This window comes from Armigeres subalbatus, chromosome 1 (genome assembly GCF_024139115.2).
Source record: "Armigeres subalbatus isolate Guangzhou_Male chromosome 1, GZ_Asu_2, whole genome shotgun sequence".
NCBI lineage: Eukaryota > Metazoa > Arthropoda > Insecta > Diptera > Culicidae > Armigeres > Armigeres subalbatus.
Window position 1 is genome coordinate 231484306 of NC_085139.1, and position 19459 is coordinate 231503764.

General features: G+C 41.7%; 1 long non-coding RNA gene across 1 annotated transcript; it reads left to right on the forward strand.

The window, feature by feature from the left end:
• The first annotated feature begins 7458 nt into the window (after nucleotides 1-7458).
• LOC134211693 (uncharacterized) lies at nucleotides 7459-8140 on the forward strand. Its single transcript, XR_009979067.1, has 3 exons — nucleotides 7459-7552; nucleotides 7700-7794; nucleotides 7869-8140. It is a non-coding gene; the product is annotated as an uncharacterized LOC134211693 (long non-coding RNA).
• Nucleotides 8141-19459: the final 11319 nt, after the last annotated feature.

Here is a 19459-nt window from a genome sequence, read left to right on the forward strand (position 1 = left end):
ACGCGGTACGGTGCATTTATAGGCTGCCGAATCGGCGCTAATTAAAAATTCGCTCGTCAATCGCGCACGGTGCACCGGCCAAGTTGATGGAAATGCACTCCTTTTGCTCCCATCAGGGGTCAGGTGTGGAGACGAGGGGGGAAATCATTTAGTCGTCGATCAAAATTTATCGAATCAATAAACCTTTAATTGTATTATAATCAGTTTCGGTATTCGGTAGCTGCTAGAGGCCACGTAGGCCTAACCGAGGCTTTATGCACTAGTTCCAGAGAGTGTAACACATTTGAAATGACGGAATGGAAAGCAACTAGAACAGGAAGTTATGCATAAATTGCATAAGTCATGTTTTCTATGAACTCATAACAATAAAACTAGGAAACATTATGATTAATTATTATTGAGCATCTTAGGGGACTTGTTACAGAGTTAAAAGACTTTATTTTTACATTTACTTCCACTATGATCTTTTATAGTGGAAGTTAATGCAATTGCGGAGTCTTTCAATTCTAGGAAATATTAGATTTATCAAACATGATGTCAATAAAACCAAACTCTCCTTCAGTTTGTAAAAATGGTATCTATGACAAAAGGTCGAAAGGACAAAAGGTCGAAATTAGCTTAGCTTAGCTTAGCTTAGACTGACTGTACATATCAATGGTTGCTACTCCGTGATTGATCAGAACTGGTGCAAATTGCACTACGTTCCAAGTGAATAGTGGTTGGGATTTACCAACTATTCTCGAAGTGCACGTTTCAGCAGCTCGCAAATGTTGATCAATAACGGCGCCGGCCAAGTCCTTACAGTCAGTTGGGAAAGGGAGGGAATGTGAGTGTGTGGTAATTGTTGCTACTAGAGACCGAGAATACCTCTGCATCTCCACATTTACCACGGGAAGGAAGTAGTGTTAGTTGGGTGGGGTAATCAGTAACATAGATCAGGATTCACCATGGAAAGTGATGTGACCTATGAAACTTCTACACAGCAGTATTAGCATTTCCTTAATTTGTTCAATTGTTCATTCTTCGCGAGAATAAACAATCAATCGCTCAAAGTGAGCGATTGTTCATTTGAATTTTGGATTAGGCGCCCGCGTTATCATTTCATTAACGTAAGAAAAGTAAAAAAGAAACGGGATTAAAATTGAAAATAATTGATAGTAATCGGAAAGCTAATGTTATTCAGAAACCCTTATTTTATCTCTATTTGACGTTAAGAAAGAATGTAAGTTTACGTTCATTTTACATGTCGTTTATTTTGCATTACTTTCGCGCGCGTATGTGTGTCACTGACCAGTATACCGTAATCAGGATCTCACTGGTATTAATCCTGATGTGCCGGTTGGCACTCGTGTTGGGCTTGTGCGCTTTGAGCGGCACACGGTCGCTTCCCAGTCTACACAAAACCGCACATGGTGCAATACAAGATGCTAAATTGGAGACGATATACATACATGTTGTGTGGAAAAGTACCTCTATCGCCTGCACTTCAGCATCCTACACGACACCATATACGTTCATGTGTTGACTGGGTTTGATAGGGCCTGCTTATGGACACATGCAGCTTTTTGTAGAGGTTTAACAGAGCCCACTGTCAAACCCCACCACATCCTAGGCAGGCCCCCTAACTCGCAGTGGCCATGGGGAGGGGTCGTCAAGCCCTTGGACATAGTCCCTGCTGCCCCTTCGAAAGGACAAAAGGTCGAAATGGACAAAAAGTCGAAAAGGACAAAAGGTCGGTCAAGAACAAGTTGATAGCAAGTTGGATGTATTCCAAACGAATTTGTAACTCGCATTTAACTTGAACCAGAAGTAATACTCTCATATCATCAGTCAAAGCTAAAGAATGAGCAATGTTCACCATGAAACGAGATTATGAATATCTATAAAATTCTGTTAGAAAAAAAAATTGTTGATTTGAGAAATGAATAAAACTTGTAGTGTGCGAGAGCGATTTTCTCCGTTTCAGTTTCTTGTCTATTTCGACCTTTTGTTTTTTTTTGACGTTTTGTCTGTTTCGACCTTTTGTTCTTTCAATTTTTTGACCCGTTCATCGTTTTGTCTCCTTCAACCCTTCGTACTTTTCAACCATTTGTTCTTCCGACCTTTAGTCTTTCAAACTTTTCTCTTTGAACCTTTCGTCATTTCGATGTTTTGTCTTTCGACCTTTTGTTCATAACCCTTAAAATTTAATTTTTGAAGCTTGAAAACTTGGATTGTTTTCAGAAGACTGTCAAGATGATTTTTTCATTATTCCGGAAAAACTGAAATCATACACGGAGAATTGAAACTTTTTGACGTAAGCTACGTCTAAGGGGAAAGCTTGGATACAGGGTGGAAAAAGAAAATTTCCAAATTGGAAACCGTCACGAAATTCGGTAAGATTTCAAACGCTATAAGTTTTTTTTATCTTTCGATGGTTTTCAGAGATTTTCTTATCAATCGGTTTGGAAACTTTCCAGAAATGTTCCACTTTCATAGAAAATCATTTGCCCGAATAGGTCATTTGCCCAAATTGGTAATATGCTCGAATAGGTCAATTGATTAGCCGTCTAACTTCTCACCAAACCTTTTTCACTCTCTCTTCTCTCTGTGAAAAGTGAGTACACGTTTCACTTCTCAGTTTGCACTACTCCCAGTAACAAATGAGGCGCTTCGATCCTCACTTCTCACTAATAATTTCTCACTTCTTACTTTCTCACGCCGAAAATGATACCAGCAGAGAAATTCGGAGACGCATAGTGGCTGGAAATCGTACGAACTTTGGACTCCGCAAGACGCTCCGATGGGATAGAGTTCCCCGCCGTACCAAACTGACAATCTACAAAACGCTCATTAGACCGGTAGTCCTCTACGGACACAAGACCTGGACGATGCTCGTGGAGGACCAACGCGCACTTGGAGTTTTCGAAAGGAAAGTGCTGCGTACCATCTATGGTGGGGTGCAGATGGCGGACGGTAAGTGGAGGAGGTGAATGGACCACGAGTTGCATGAGCTGCTGGGAGAACCATCCATCGTTCACACCACGAAAATAGGACGACTGCGGTGGGCCGGGCACGTAGCCAGAATGTCGGACAGCAACCCGGTGAAAATGGTTCTCGACAACGATCCGACGAGCACAAGAAGGCGAGGTGCGCAGCGGGCAAGGTGGATCGATCAGGTGGAAGATGACTTGCGGACCCTCCGTAGACTGCGTGGTTGGCGACGTGTAGCCATGGACCGAGCCGAATGGAGAAGATTCTTATATACTGCACAGGCCACTTCGGCCTTAGTCTGCATAAATAAAATAATAAAAGTTAAAGAATGAAAAATTTTCAAAGAAAGAGTAATTACTCTGAAACGATATTATGAATATCTAGATAGTTCTGTTAGAGATAAAAAGATAGTTAGTTTAAGAAATAAATACAACTTGCTCCGTTTCAGTTTCTTGTCTTTTGCGACCTTTTGTTTTTTTCGAATTTGTGTCTCTTTCGACGTTTTGTCACGTTCGACGTTTTGTCCTTTCGACCTTCTGTTTCTTCAACCTTTTATCCGTTCTCGAGCAGGAGCGACGACCTCGATAACAGAAATTGGTATGATTGCATACCAACAACTTATGTGCGGAATACTTGAGGCATACATGTTTAGGTATTTCAATACCAAACGAATAATAATTGGTTATGCATTTGGTATTGAAATATAATTTAATAGCAGAGTATGTTATGGCTCAAGTATTGTGCATATTAATTTTTGGTATTATTCCTTTGGTATTTTACCTCTTATACAGGGCTAGTTCATAACAGAGTAAGGTATCAATAACAGAATCAAGTATTATTCAGCCAATTTCTCCTGCTCGGGTTTCGACCTTTTGTACTTCTCGACCATTTGCCTTTCGACCTTTTGTCTTTCGGATCTTTGTCCCCAACCCGTAAAACTGAATATAACTTAATAATAAGCTCAATTAAAGTTGTAGCGGCCAAAATGGCGGCTTGCATTCCGCAGCTTGTTCCCGGACTCCTTGCAAACAAAATGGCTTATGCGCCACCTCCGAAGAGGTCTACTCGTCGTTTTCTACGATGCCGGGCTAGATACTGACCGAAAGGTAGCTACTAAATTCTCGGAGGTAAACGGGAACAAGCAAGCATTGTAATTCCGATCCGAATGACCTGGAAACACCCACAATCGACACAATCGATAGCTCACAAATTCCACCAGATAACCGAATTCCCTCAACACGACCTAAGTTCGTTATCATCACTGGCAGAAATTCCCCAACCTTTTCACCCTCATTCAACTTTGGAAGCCGGATAGACTAGACAATATACGGACAAACTGAAACTACCCGAACGTGAAACGCACTTAAGCTTTCTTAACTATCACTAATACAGGTTTTTACGGAAACAAAGACTTTAACAACGACGTTCATTTAATAGATTACTTAACCTAGGTATTTGTAGAGAATAAGATTAGCATTAAAAAAACGTACCAATCACTTAATGTTCAATTACGAGTTCAATATTATCCTAGGAGTCGAGTCAGGAAATAAATTGAATTAATTTGTTCTGAAAGAGAGTTTGTAGAGGACGAACATAAAACAAAAAAAAAAGTGTTCTTCAATCACTAGGAAAGTCCAACAAGTCCCTCTGGCCTTTCCATCAAAGTCGTTAGTTCGTCAAAGTCATTAGTCCGTCAAGGTCGTCTATTCCGTCAAGCTCTGATGTTCTGGTGTTCGAAGTCCGGATCCGACACACCAAGTTCTTCCAGTCCGGCCAGTCCGCCCATTCCGCCCATTCCGACCTGTCCGTCCATTCCGTTAAGTCCGTTCAGACCGTTAGTTCATCAAACTCGTTATTCAAGAATTCATTCTGTGCGAAAATCAGGATCGTCAGTCTGAGTCGTCCAGTTTGTTCCACCAAGTCCGCCCAATTGCCACGCCAGACGGTGTAAAAAAATGGATTATTATCGAAGTTTCATGTACCTCTGATTTTTTTTCACAGAAAGTTATGCAAGGACACTAGAAATGAGGTACGGAATGTTTAAAAATATTACACCGGCGATTTTTTGAAAAAAGTGATTTTTATTGTTTTCTTCCTTAAGTAGATTGATACCTGAGTAATGGATAAATTATTGTAATTAGCCCGCAGAATGAAAAATAAACATATTTCTAGCTTTTTTTTGTATAGAAAACCTATCTTAAAACGGGTCTAAAATTTGTAAGAATATTGTTTTTCTGTGGTTAACGCATTTTTTCTTCTACAAGTATTTCTTTTTTTTTTAATTTTTGCGATTTTAATAATTTTCTATCTCCAGCATCTATAACTGTTGTCTGATGAATATTAACTTGAATATTATTTTTGCAATTTTATCTTTCGACATTTGCAATATATGACCTGCCCACTGAAGTGCGCCGTATTTTAAAAGATTCATAATATTTTCTCTTTTAAACATATGATATTCCTTGTAATTCGTGCGTAAGCACCACTCTCACTATGTATTATACGCAGCACCTTCCGCTTGGAAAATTCGAAAGCTTCCTAGTTATGCGAAACTGTTTTATTGCCGGGAAGAACCGCTCCACTGTCATACAACCTTGCTACGCAAATGCCCGCAAGTGAAAGGACAAGAGATGTCAAACTCTGTGTGCATGTAGCGGATTGAGTGTTACTTGCAGTGCTCCCAGTAGCATTAACAGAGCACTCACTTAGCACCAACATCACAACCTTTACCACAAGTTCGTATTAAACGTCAGGGACACTTTCAGTATCGCACACTAGTCTGCCTCTTTACATTTCATGTCCGTAATTGCCCACCGGTAGAATTAAGGTATTATAAAGAACGAATTTCTTTTCCGTCTGCATTATACAAGACCTAACTTAGGCCTAAACTTGTTATGTACGCCGGAGGTAACTCTATTCGTAACAGAGATACTTTACAGTAAACGTCTTTGTTAGTATTTACAAACATTTCAATTGTTGTAGATAGAAATATAAATGTGGTTGGAGTGTTGGAGAAATTGTTTCCTTAGACTACTTGTGGATTGCTGTTGCGAATACGGTCTTTTACGACTTACGACTTAAGTATGAATGGCTTACACAGAAATGGAATCTCTCAAATATGGGACAGTTGTGCTTGTAGCAACAGCTTAGCTTCAGTAACATGCAGTCGGAAATGAAATTCGTCTTAGTTCATGCGATAGCCTATTTCGGACATGTAGCGTGAACACTATAAGAAGCAGGCCAGTAAGATTTGGGGGTTTCAAGTTAAATGTGCTGCGAACAATATTCAGTGAGGTTCTTGTACATGGCGTGTGCCACAGTAATGATGAGACACTGTACCCGGATAAAAATTTACAGTACCTCGTATGGCATAATCCATTGAAGTACAATAGATTGTATGGTAAACAAAATAATCTATTGTACGTTTATTGTAGTTTTTTCGCGGTCATAAAAATCTTTTATTGTGCTTACTTTAAATGCACAATAAATTTAACTGTTGCCAATACATTCTATCTTGTTTTTATTGTTCGCTTATGTTTTGTATTGCTCATCCCAAAACTAAATATATTATACAAGTATTCTAACTAAGTGATCAAAAAATCCATCTTGAAGAAAAAAATATATAATTTTTAAACATTTAATTTGTTTATTGTCGAGTTTATTGTATTAATGAAAAAACAATTGAATACAATAGAGTAACAAAAGGTTTAATTATTAAATGAAAAAAAAAGTTTTATCGATTTTTAAATAAATACTTCTTATTTCAGGTCTTGAAATATTCATGTTATGGCCAGGTTGAATTAAAAATATAAAAAGAAACGAAAACTTTTGCATATCATTTTACTCGGAGATTGGCTAGATTTATTTGAGCGTGTACGTTTTGTTTATGATATACACGGTAAAAAATCAACACGCCCAATTTAACTGTTCCATCTATTGAATGATCAACTTTAAAATCACTATTATTGAAAATGATATTCCTTTGATTTTGGAGTGGTGTCGCACCTTTCACAAGTGTGTTGAATGCAGACAATTCCATAACATCAACACTGTTGATCAAAGTGCTACTCACTGGATGTAGAAATGATTAGCACTTCGATCAGCACCAATAATGTCTATGCTATTGAATTCACAGGTTCAAGGCTATTGATTTAAGAGTGGAGCGATATTGGTGTTGTTCTAAAAATAGATGACAGTTCTTTCATCTGTTCTGCTTAATTCAAGAGGTATTTCGAAGTGTGAGATGGAGTCATGGTAAGACGAAGGACTTTCAAGCAAAGGTATGTTATTCAAATCTGAGCTGAGGTAATTCTATTTTTTTTATTTTGATGTTTTATATTCAAAACATTGTGCACGTCAAATGGAAGTGGTGATCTTTGAATGCGACGAGCTCAGCTATTGATATTGATTTGATTCCAAAGTAGTGCATATTCAAGTGCAGAACAGTTCGCATGGACGTGTATATTTTTTACCGTGTAGTGGAATGAAAAAATGAAATTGATGTTGTGGTACAGGAAGTGTCCCTTCATTACGGATTCTGGGAGTGGGCAAGCGGCGGACCATAAGCAGCTGTATCGTGGTGAGTATCTATAATGTTAACATGATAGTACCGGACGATTTCGATGCGAGAGAACTTTTTAAAGTACGTTTAAGAAGAGGTTCTTAATTTCCACCGCCGAAACAGTTCGGAACATTTTTGTTAACATGTATCCTTGTTCCTTTTCAGAAGGAAGTTTATGGTAAGACCACGTAAGACTGAATATCGTTCGGCAGCTATTATTGGCCTATCTTACCAATTAGATACAATAATAACTGATACAGGTAACTTTTCCTTTTTTCTCGAAGTACTTTTTATAAGAAAACTGACATGCTTTTATAATTTACATTTTTTACAGGTTCAGTTCATACATAACCTGATGTGTTAGAGAAAACGACTATCTTCGATTCACCCACTCAAGAAAAAACAAGTCGTATATAAGTCCTATAGGAGACATATCAAGCTCTCTTTCCTGGTGGCTGAAATTACACCGTGCTCAGCGAGTATAGCGAGGTGCATCATCGGCGCATTTGATTTTAACGTCAATGCATCAGTGACTAAGAAACAGCAAAGCGCCAAACAACAATACTAACACATTAAATTTTGGATTGAATGAAAACTAATTTGAAATCGAACAAAAACTGAATTAAAACAAAATTTAAATTGAATTCAAATGAAATTCAAATATAATTAAAATAAATTGGAATTAAATTCAAAATTAAATTCAAATTAAAATTATTGTTGAATCACATTGAATTGAAATTAAAGTAAAATTAAGTTCAAACTGATTGAACATTAAGCCTATACTAAAATACAATAAAATTGAAATCGTATAGATAAAATAAATTGTAGGACATAAAGTTGTATTGTATTTTTATTATAATATTAGAGTGAAATGTATTCTAAATTTAATTATATTTCTTCTGTAAAACAATTAAAAAAAGTGAGAGGAAGCATTTAGCATACATTATTTTCTATTGTTTTGTCCCTCTAAATCGTCCCATTGGAGAACCGTTAAATCAATTGTTTTGCTCTGAAAAATGTATGGAAAATTTTCGATTTTTTTATTGTAAAGATACATAACAACCCCCCTTTTTTATTGTAAAAGTCCCATTTACCATTCATTTTATCGTGGAAAACCATTATTTCCTATGTGATTTAATTGTTAAAATTCCATTATATTTAATGGTAAATCCTTTGTTTTAGATGGTGTTGTTACAGCAAAATTTATGATATTTTAATTATACTTTTTATCCGGGTACCTAGAGGAAAATATTATGAATTCTTTAAAATATGGCAAACTGATAAAGGGCTGGCCATCTAGTTCGAATGCCGGAAGAGAATATTGTGAATACAACAGATAACCGAGGCTGGAAATAGATGATACTTGCCGAAAAAAAATAAATAAGATTGTGAATAAAGCAAAATAAAACAAATATTCGAAAACATACTTTAAAAACGCTTAATTCACAGAATTTTTTTTTTCAAAACTTTTGATCCGTTTCAAGATAGGTTTTCTATACAAAAGAGGCAACAAATATGTATATTTTTTATTCTTAGGGCTAAATTACAATAATTTATCCGTTGCGGAGTTATCAATCGACTTTTTAGAAGGTATATAAAGGAAGAAAACAATAAAAATCACTTTTTTCAAAAAATCGCCGATGAAATATTTTTAAATACCCCGTACCTCATTTATAGTAACCATGCCTAACTTTCTGTGAAAAAAAAATCAGAGGTACATGAAACTTCGATAATAATCCATTGTTTTACACCGTGCGCCATGGAAGACATCGGTCACCACAGTATTTACAACGGTCATTCCGACCGGCCGGCTTAATTTCCCCTGTTCACATTGATACCGTTTCTGGTACGGCCTCTTGCCCTCGAGGAACTACTCAACTGAACCCGGAAAACCCCCGTTAGCTGGTCTATAGCCAACGGCCACCTATGGGGTGGGCACACAAGGCCTCTTTTGGTCATCGAGTCCCAGGGTCGTTAGAGGCTATGGGGAGGTTTTCGGACCTTGCTAGTAACTGGAGTTCGGGAGGTTAGCTTTATAAACTCTTTAATTACTCACGATTTTGTACAGGGTGACGAAACATTGGAGTGGTGGCAGGACGAAGGACGACCGGCCGGGTGACTGCTGGCAAAGTGATGAAATGTCGCCGGAACGGTGGGGCGTCGGTAGGGCGGAATGCCGGACGAGCGATGAGTTGCCGGACGGGTGGAATACCGGACGAGGGATGGAGCCTCGGCTGGGCTAAATTCCGGACGAGTGATGAGCCGTCAGCCGGGCGAAAGGCCAGATGATCAATGAAACGTTGGCCGGGCGGGATACCGGAATGCCAGGAAATGGAAAGCCAACGGGCGATGGCAATATTTTGCAATATTTTGCAGGTTAGTTACCGGTTCTAGTTAACTGGAGATAATTTTCTTGACTCAGGCGATCGGCCGGACGTTGACGGGTTGTGTGCACGCTGATGTATAACGGGGCTGGCTGACAAAACGTCGAGTTGATACTTTGGTTTGCTTCCCCACATGAGATGGCGGCGAACATTCACCGGACGATAAACTGTACCACGCGTCGAGGCACTTGCCCGGACGACGATCTGCTTGATCCGTAGATTACCTACCAGATTCCTATATCCGAGATGACTAACGATGGGATTCCAAAATGCGGTCGTCCTTGGCGGTTAGCGGATGGTGTACCGGTGCAGCTCTTTGACAGTGAGCCGTGGTGATAAAAATCACCCTGGGCAAGACCGGTTAACTCTTAAGATACTTGTCGATTAACCAGCACCAACTAGTGGGACTAGTGATCGGGGCTCTCCAGCCAGTTGGACCGTCCCAGAAGCACGTGTTTTGGTGGGCAGTGTTGTTCGCCTCCGCGCGGTACCCACTGAAAACGATGGTTGGTCAACACTAGTTGACATGACCAGTCGGCTAAATGAGCTACGAACGAGGGAACGCGGTAGCGCATTGAGGCTGACGCCAGTAAGGTCTCAATTATGGCTCTGACAGGCACGTCAGAACTAGGCTATATGTATGGTATATTGCAATATTGTGAAGCGAGGGCTGGCAGTCTGACATTCTACTCTCTTAGTAGGGCCGGGTGACACCGACTCGAAACGGCGAGTGGGCTAATGGCTAGGCTGTCTTCCGTCCCATAAAACCGTGGCGGGACTTGTAGCACGCTGCCCAATCCTGTCATCCAGTTTTGCCTACTGGGTGGGAGTAGGCTCAGTTGCCCTTTACTGACTTTCGCTGATATGGCTCTGAACACGCAATTGTCAACCCTCGCATGGCCTCCCTGCTTGCCGGAATTGAGTCACAATCAAGTTGCTGCAACCATTTTTGTCTAACTTGTGCTGCTCGGGAGGGGGAGAACGGAGTGACGGTTGCTGCAACTGGCAGTACCGAAGACTCTCCAGTGGTGGTAGGGAGTAGCACTGCCTGCACGCCCGATGAGCCACTACCAGGGATACGGGTGGTGGCCGAGAAACTCGATGACATAATCGAGTTCATAAGCGGTAAGCAGAACACCAACAAGGAGCTTAAACAGAGCCTGTTAGTGCTTCGGGAAGCTGTTCGAGTCGCAAGACAAGAACAGGACGCTTTCATCAGGCGTGTAGCAGGAGCAGAGAAGGAAGCCAAAAGTATCTAGACTAAGGCCCTCTCCTCCCCTTGCGGTGTTACTACGGCCAAAGAGGCGACCGACTCCGCCCTTACGGCCAGCGAGGGCATTACTCTAAGCGACCCAGACGCGCTACCATAAAGGCAAAACGTCGGTCCTCTGTACGTCTAAGAGGGGGACTCTTTGGTATGCAGGTAACATATCTCAGACTACCGGTGGCGGATGTCAAAAAAGTCACTAAGAAAGGGAAGCTGAAGATCGGCTGGTCAGTATGCCCAGTAAACGTGCTCCAGTCACCTTCAGTGGACAGGTGTTACCGGTGCCTTGAGTCCTGCGTGTCCCTTCGGAGATACCAATAAGAAAAATCCGTGCAAGCAACACAGCTGAACCTGAACCACAGTGCATCTGCCCAGCAACTGCTGTGGCAGTCGAGTCGGAGTCGAGAACCGATGTCGCCCTCCTGTCCGACCCATACAACGTCCCTGCTGACAACGGCAACTGGGAGGCGGACGGGTCTAGGTCGGTGGCAATCTGCACAACGGGAAGGTACCCGCCGAGGGTGTCACGATAGCCAAGATCAATGGTGTGTTCTATTGTAGCTGCTGTGGCCAATAGAACAATTCAATCAGATGATCGACAGGCTATCGTCCGACCTAGTAGGTCGGAGCCCGTTCGTTATAGCGGGAGATTTTAATGCTTGGGCAGTGGAATGGGGCAGCCGCTGCACCAATCAGAGGGGACAAGCGTTACTCGAGGCACTTGCAAAACTCGACGCAGTGCTTGTCAATGACGGAGCCAGTAGCACATTCCGAGGGCGGGTGATCACTGTCAGGTCTGTGGGTGGAAGTCCAATCACTTCGACAGCAAAGTTTTCACCGCGGCCCTGGGACTGGAGGCCAACACCGACAGTCTAAGCGGGGATGCGCTGGTAGCTGTTCTATCACGCGCGTGCGACGCTACTATGCCTAGGAAAGCCCTGCCAAGAAATGGCAGACGCCCGGCATACTGGCGGAGTGCCGAAATTGCAGTCCTACGATCAGCCTGCCTCAAAGCTAAACGTAGGACGCAACGAGCCCGCACCGAGGAGGAAAGAGCGGTCCACCGTGAAGTGTTTCGAGCTGCGAGACTGGCCCTTAACAAGGCCATTAAGAGCAGCAAGAGAGCGTGCTTCGACAACCTGTGCGAGGGTGCCAACGCGAATCCGTGGGGTGACGCCTATAGGATCGTTATGACCAAGACCAAAGGGGGCTCTTCATCCCCCGAACGGTCACCGGACCGGTTGGCGAGGATTATCGAGAGTTACTCGCAGTGGCTAATTCCCTAGCGATGAACAAAGCTCCAGGGCCTGATGGAGTCCCAAACAGTGCACTCAAGGCAGCGATCATTGCGAACCCGAACATGTTCAGGCTAGCTATGCAGAGATGCCCAGATGAGTGTCGTTTCTCTGAGAGATGGAAGAGGCAGAAGTTGGTACTGCTGCCGAAGGCCGGGAAGCCTCCGAGTGACCCATCGGCGTACACACCAATTTGCCTGATCGACACGACGCGTAAACTGCTCGAGAGGATCATCCTTAACAGGGTCACCCCGGATGGCCTGTCGAGCAACCAGTTTGGTTTTTGGAAGAGTAAGTCCTAAGAAGAGTGAGACGCTATCAACTCAGTGCTGCAGAGGTAGCGATCCAACGAAAAGACTAGTAATTCGATACTGTGCGTTGGTGACACTGGACGTGAAGAACGCATTCAATAGCGTGAGCTGGGATGCCATCGCGCTCTCGTTACGCCGGCTTAGCCTGCCGGTGGGACTGTACCAGATCTTGGAAAGCTACTTCCAGAACCGCGTGCTGCTATACGAGACCGATGCCGGTCAGAAAAGTGTTCCCATTACCGCAGGAGTCCCGTAAGGGTCAATCCTGGGCCCGGTACTATGGAACCTGATGTATGACGGGGTTCTGCAGCAAAAGTTCCCTCCTGGTGCTGAGATCGTTGGCTTTGCTGACGATGTAACCCTAGAGGTCTACGGGGAGTCAATTCCCGAAGCAGAACTAACCGCAGCACATGCGATCAGCACTGTGGCGGACTGGATGAGTGCGTGCGACCTTGAGCTCGCTCAACATAAGACGGAGGGGGTTATCGTCAGCAACCGTAAGTCGGCACAACATGCAGTTGTTCACGTGGGAGACGTCGCGATCACTTCAAAGCGGAGTCTGAAGATTCTTGGGGTCATCATAGACGACAAGCTTACCTTCGGTAGCCATGTCGAATATGCGTGCAAGAAGGCTTCGACTGCTGTGGCGGCATTATCGAGGATGATGTCCAACAGCTCCAAGGTGTGCCCCAGTAGACGTAGGCTATTGGCAGGCGTTGCCGCATCTATTCTTAGGTACGGCGGCTCGCCCTGGGCAGAAGCACTGGGGGTAACCAGTTCCCAAGCAACACCTCTTGTTTCTCAGTGAGTAACAACAACTGTGGAGTGACTTACTAAAGGTCTGACTTATGCACAACGCGTCGTATTTGGAACTCCTTTGTGACACAAAAAGCGCAAGAGGTGGAGCCTATTTGCAACATCTTGCGGCTAAAATGAAAATAAAAAAACAAAAACCAACCGGGAATCGAACCATGGACCTTGAGATTTGCAACCTTCCACTATAACCCTCAGACCAACAATTCTATTTGGAGATTCTGCTACAAGTGCACTACATAAACAACAAAGTCATTTGTAACTTCATTGTACCTTATACGGAACATGCAGGGGACTGTCAAAAATAAAATACTGCTCAGCTGAGCTCAAAGTGTTTTGCGACATATCAGAAACATTGTCGTAACAGCAATGAACCGAAGTGTTCAGAGCACCTACCGCTTGATGTGTCTCAGAGTGATAACTGCCTACCGCACGGTATCGCACGACGCATCCTGCGTGATAGCGAGCATAATGCCAGTCGGGCTGGTCATCCGGGAAGACGAGGAGTGTTTTGACCTACGTGCACCAGAGGAGCCCGCGAGCGTACCAGGGTGACTTCGGTTGCCAGATGGCAGCGCGAGTGGGATAACTCCTCAAAAGGTAGGTGGACCCTCCGGCTGATTCCTAACATATCAAGCTGGGTGGGGGAGCCCATGGGGAAGTTAACTTCCATCTGACACAATTCCTGTCAGGCCAAGGCTGTTTCCGACAGTACCACCACAGGTTTGGGCACGCGGAGGTCCCCGTCTGCCCTGACTGCCCAGGTGTTGACGAAACTGCAGAGCACATACTGTTCGTATGCCCTCGCTTCGACGTCGAAAGAAGAGCAATGCTAGACGTTTTCGGCCGGGACACAACTCCGGATAACCTTATCCAGAGGATGTGTCAAGCGGTAGAGAAGTGGAACGCAGTCTCGACTGCAACCACTCAGATTGCCTGCAGCTTGCAGAGAATCTGGCGCGCCGAGCAGCAATCGACAAGCAGTACTAACTTGTGATTTGTTTGTTAGAGTGAAAAGTGCCGAACGCGGAGGAGTGTGTGAATGGTCTGCCCATGCAGAGGTAATGGCGCAGCGGGTGGCAACCGAGATCGTCACCTCGGAGCATGGCGGAAGTGTGAATGGATAGGTGCTGGGTGTAGCGCAGGAATGTTGGTTCCTATGACTACTGATATCCCGTGACGTGGCAGAGTAGTGTGGGTGAGCATCCAAGCCAGTCTCACAAGGTATGAAAGGATTGAGCACACAAGTCAGTCTCAGATGGTATGATCGAGGTGAGCATCTAAGTCAGACTCACATGGTATTTCAGAAGTGGGACCCTTAGTAAAATGTCCCAAAGAGGATGCCAGAGCGAGAGTAAGGTCGAATGACTAGAGTAGTATGTGTCAGCGCGAACTGAATGAAAGAGATGAGCATACAAGTCAGACTCACATGGTGTGACAGAGCGTGTAGGGTGCGTGTTAGAGGGTGTGATAGAGCGAGCACCCAGGTCAGACTCGCATGGGACGGATGCCTGTGTGAGCGAAAATGAGCAAGTACGTTAAGTACTGCCATCCTCCAGAAGTAATGCTGGGAGGTGGTTCCATGGGGAAACGATGGCGGAGCCCAAAGAGTTAAGTCGGTATTACCGGTACGGTCGAGTCCGACACTCCAGTATACTTCCGTGTGGTAGCTTGGCAACTACAAAGCACGTGTGCTGGGTTAGTGTGTAAATGCATTCTTCCCTGTAAAAAATGCTGCCTTTGCGAGTTTAAGAAATATCTGGAAAAACAGACAGATAATACTAACGTGAAATCTGTGCTGTTATACGCTAGCGAAACATGGTGTGTATCAGTGGAGAATACTCAACGGTTGCAGGTATTCATCAACAGATGCCTGCGGTATATAATTCGGGCCCGGATCTCAAACTGGATCTCAAACAACGAGCTCTATCGTCGCTGTCACCAGAGAACGATATCAACAGAAATTCGGAATCGGAAGTGGGGCTGGGTCGGCCACACTCTACGTAGGGGCAGAAACGAAATTTGTAAACAAGCATTAGACTGGAAACCAGCGGGACATCGCAGCAGAGGCAGACCCAGAGGCTCATGGCGGCGAAGCCTCAATAAAAATAAGAGAAGTCGACCGAAATCTAACCTGGCAACAGGTTAAAGCGATAGCTAGACAATGCTCAGGATGGAGATCTTTAAAGTCGGCTATTTGCATCACCGGAGGTGTAAGGATTCATAAGTAAATTAAGTAAGTAAATTTGTTAAGTATCTAATTGAAACTTAAACTATTAGACTCGCAGAACGAAAACTACTATAATAGCTACATATATGTGCTCGTCGAAAACATAGTTCGAACACTAAATTGTAAGCAATCTACTGAACTCAGAAATAGTAATTTATATTTTAATAAATTCATTTGTAGCTTGAGCTGTCCTAAAAAATTTAATCACGACTTTTCTTCAAGAATATCGAACGTCGAGAACAGTTGAGTTGCTATTGGTTTTGTACCAAGCTTAATTTACCTGGAAGACCAAGGTTATTAAATCCAGGATGGCTTGGAGAACCTAGAGCATCTGTAGAAATATTGTCTGCATTCATGATTCGTCATCACTGAAAAAGTTTTGGATACATTTCTGAGATAAAACAGCAATAAAACTGTTCATTCGCAATATTCGTGTTTAATTTTCGTCCATTTAAAAGTGGCCAACTGACGATCGTTACTTCGACAATTACCCAGGGCCGGATTTAGCCGGAAGGGGGCCCCGGGGCCGACGGTATGTGGGGGCCCCAAAATGTACAACAAAGGTTGGTTTTGGTACATAAGATTTGTGGGGGCCCGGGGCCACGCCTCCCACGCCCCCCCCCCATAAATCCGGCCCTGCAATTACCGGATGTGATGTGGCCGATAAACAATCTGAGATCAGTTTCGAAAAATTAATGAGCTGACGATTATTTTGTGTAGGGTATCTGTTCCTATATCAATAACAATAAGCCAATGCGCATATGAAATGCATTTTTTTCTCACCCAATAATCAAGAAACATGAGAATAATTATGCTCGGCTCACGTCATTTTTAATTGATAACAATTTGGTTACTTCAAAAATGAAATTGTTATCACATTATAGAAGTATTTAGCTAAAAAATATCATCCTGCCTTGCACCTATTTCATTAACATTCAAAAAAAATTAATCCTATGCCTGTACCTATATCAATAATACTGTTTCCAACATAAAATACGCACATTGTGTATACGTCACGATATGTATGATTGCAGTGATGCCGAATTCTTCAATGTTTTGTATTTGAGTTGAAATATAATTACAAAATTCCAGTTTTCGTTGTAGTTTTCCAAATTATCAGTTTAATTTTATGTTTGTCATAGCTTATCTCTTCGATATACCTTGTTTTATAAACATAAGAGTCGAATTTCACAGTAAAAGTTCATTCAAGCATTTTTTAAATAAAAATCTAGGTCGGCAACCTTTGCCGATGCTGCAAGCCATGTAAATAGTTTAGAATACGGATAAGAATAATTTAGACGTTGTTCGAAATAAAACTATATCAAACTATAGGAAATCGCGTATGTTTTTCAAATATTATTATATTTATAGTGAAATTGTGATGTGCTCTATGTGTTGTGAAGTGTATTTTGAAAGGATTCATTCGATTAAGCTTGAAATTGAGTGGAAACCAACGGCGTGAAATAAGATGAATCTGCTAGTAGCAATCGAGCAGTGCATCAAATCAACAGTTCAGAGGTAGCAAAATGAAAATGAATGTGTTTTATAATTTTGTTTTTATAATTTGAGTCTTAGGAACTAAAACATTACTCAAACGGAATTTTAAATAATATTCCAAACATTGGGGAAGGTGGTCTATTCATTATTGTGTACATACGATGTGAGAAATTGTAATCAAATTGATTTTTTATTTGGTTTATCGACGGTTGAGATTAATATACGGGCTGTTATTAATATGGGAACAGATACCTATATAAACATGCGAATTTGGCTGAGAAATGCCTGAGATACTGCTAAGTCAAATCAGGGTCAATATGACCCAACGACCGTGAGTGTGAGTTTTTTTGAGCACTGTAGGAAGCTTGAACAAGAAATCAAACCCTTTTTAATACATATTTATTTATTATTTAGTATTTGATTTTAAATATTTAATACATATATACATTTAATACATATATACATGTATATATCTTTCGTTACGCTGATTGACCTTAATTCTTGGATGGACTGGAATGGAACACATGTTGATTCAACATTGTTGAAGGCATGTCCAATTTGATTGAATAATCACTAGGAATGTTGTTGTTTGGACCACAGTGATCATGTACCATATCAGAAAAAAACCTATAGATGTTAGCTAATGTGTGGAGGCCTGATAGCCCAAGGGTATGCGATAACACACTTTTTCCTAACGAAACGAAACGAAACGAAATTTAAAATGTCTATGTTGATTCGGATCGAAACGAAACGAAATATAGATTTCTTTCGAGACTTCGAAGCAATACAAAATCAATGTTCATTTAATTCGAAATTTTTCGAAACGAAACAAAATTTTGATTTTTTTTCCGCGGAATTTTTATTGAATTGGTTTTACATTATGTACGCAATTCTGATTCCACTTTTTCGAAGTCGAGTAACTGTTTTGCGACCAAAAGAGTTATAATAACTGAAGAGGCAATCTCTGATAAATCGTCACATTCTCGCCGCATATACCATTGCACAGTGGTTCGCTGCAGAACAAAGGTTGGACAAAACCTCAAAATGTACCTAAAAATATCCCTCATGTTTGTATTATGGTATTTTGATGGTTTTTGCTATTGGCAGGGGGGTTTTTTATGACTGATTATGCTCAAATTTGGCCCAAACATTCTTTGCATATCAAAGAATATTGTGGCCAAATTTCATAAAATTCGGTCGACAAAAACCCCCCTGCCAATAATAGAACAAAACCTTCCAAAGCCGTCTTTTCTCCTATTTTATAATTATATCGAACGTTTCAGCTTCAGTCTAATAATTTAAAAAAGGGCATTTTTAAGGTTCTTGTGAAAAAAATACGCATTTGTAAGGTTTCAGTTAAGAACAGACCAAAAAATACTATGCACATTTCAAACTAAAACGTTAAAAGTTAGTGTATGTAAGCGTATGTAAGCGTATGTAAGCGTATGTATGTAAGTTAGTGTATGGAGTTAGCGATGTAATTGAAGCCGTACGATGCTGATCTAAACGCCTTGTCAAACAGCGTTTTTATTCAAAAATCATAATTTATGTTCAATTCAAAATGACGTAACAAAGTCAAAACTCAACAGAACTACTTCAAATTTTGAATTTGAATCACGTAAGTATTCTATAAAATTATAAAAATATAATACTGACGGAAACACAAATTTTGATTTTTGAGGTTTTGGCTGCTCTCGAACCATTGTGCATTGGCAGTGCCGTAGCGTGCGGTTGGCCGGGTTGGCCCCGGCCAAGGGCGCCAGTCCTCAGGGGGCGCCAAAACCAAGAATCACGGTATGAAAAACAGAACAATTTTAATAGTTACAGGGCCAATTAACAAACCGACTACGAAATCCAGAGTTCTATAGATATTTTGAGTAATCTAAAGAAAACAAAGAAAAGGTATTTCTTTCATATCAAATAAACATGTCAAATGGTTTGGTTTTAGTTTTGGCCGCTATTTTGACTTCTTTGAGATCTTCGGAACCGATTGTAATAAGTCTAAGCATCTCATATTCAGAAAAACAGCGGATCGGACTTATATATATTTTTGGACTGCAACTGTTACTGTTCCTTATGGCTCCAACGGCTTATAGGCTTATATAACGGGGTAGGAGTAAGAGTAAGG